Here is a 361-nt window from a genome sequence, read left to right as displayed (position 1 = left end):
CAGCAGGGGGGGATGAGTCCAGCCAAAGATCAGCTGACGGTTTCCCTTCCACCGAAACAGGTGATTTCGAGTGTGGTGAAAATAGCCTTTAAACTGGGAGGCAAACTACATAGGATTAACTCATTTGCCTTTCTAGTTTTAACTCCTCTGGCAGAGCTGTATAAATTAGGGGTGGGCGTATTGATATTACCTTGGTATCGAACGTATCGATACAAATCGCGAGGTATCGAGTACTGTGGGCATCTTATATGAATAATTATAATTGTTTTTTTTTTTTCTCACACTTTCTCCTGGCATAGTTAATCACTTTACAGTGCTGTCATAAGGAAATTAGTTTTGTTTTTAAGATAATTTCAAGGAA

This window comes from Penaeus monodon, chromosome 24, assembly GCF_015228065.2.
Source record: "Penaeus monodon isolate SGIC_2016 chromosome 24, NSTDA_Pmon_1, whole genome shotgun sequence".
Lineage (NCBI taxonomy): Eukaryota > Metazoa > Arthropoda > Malacostraca > Decapoda > Penaeidae > Penaeus > Penaeus monodon.
Note: the sequence above shows the minus strand (reverse complement) of the source record.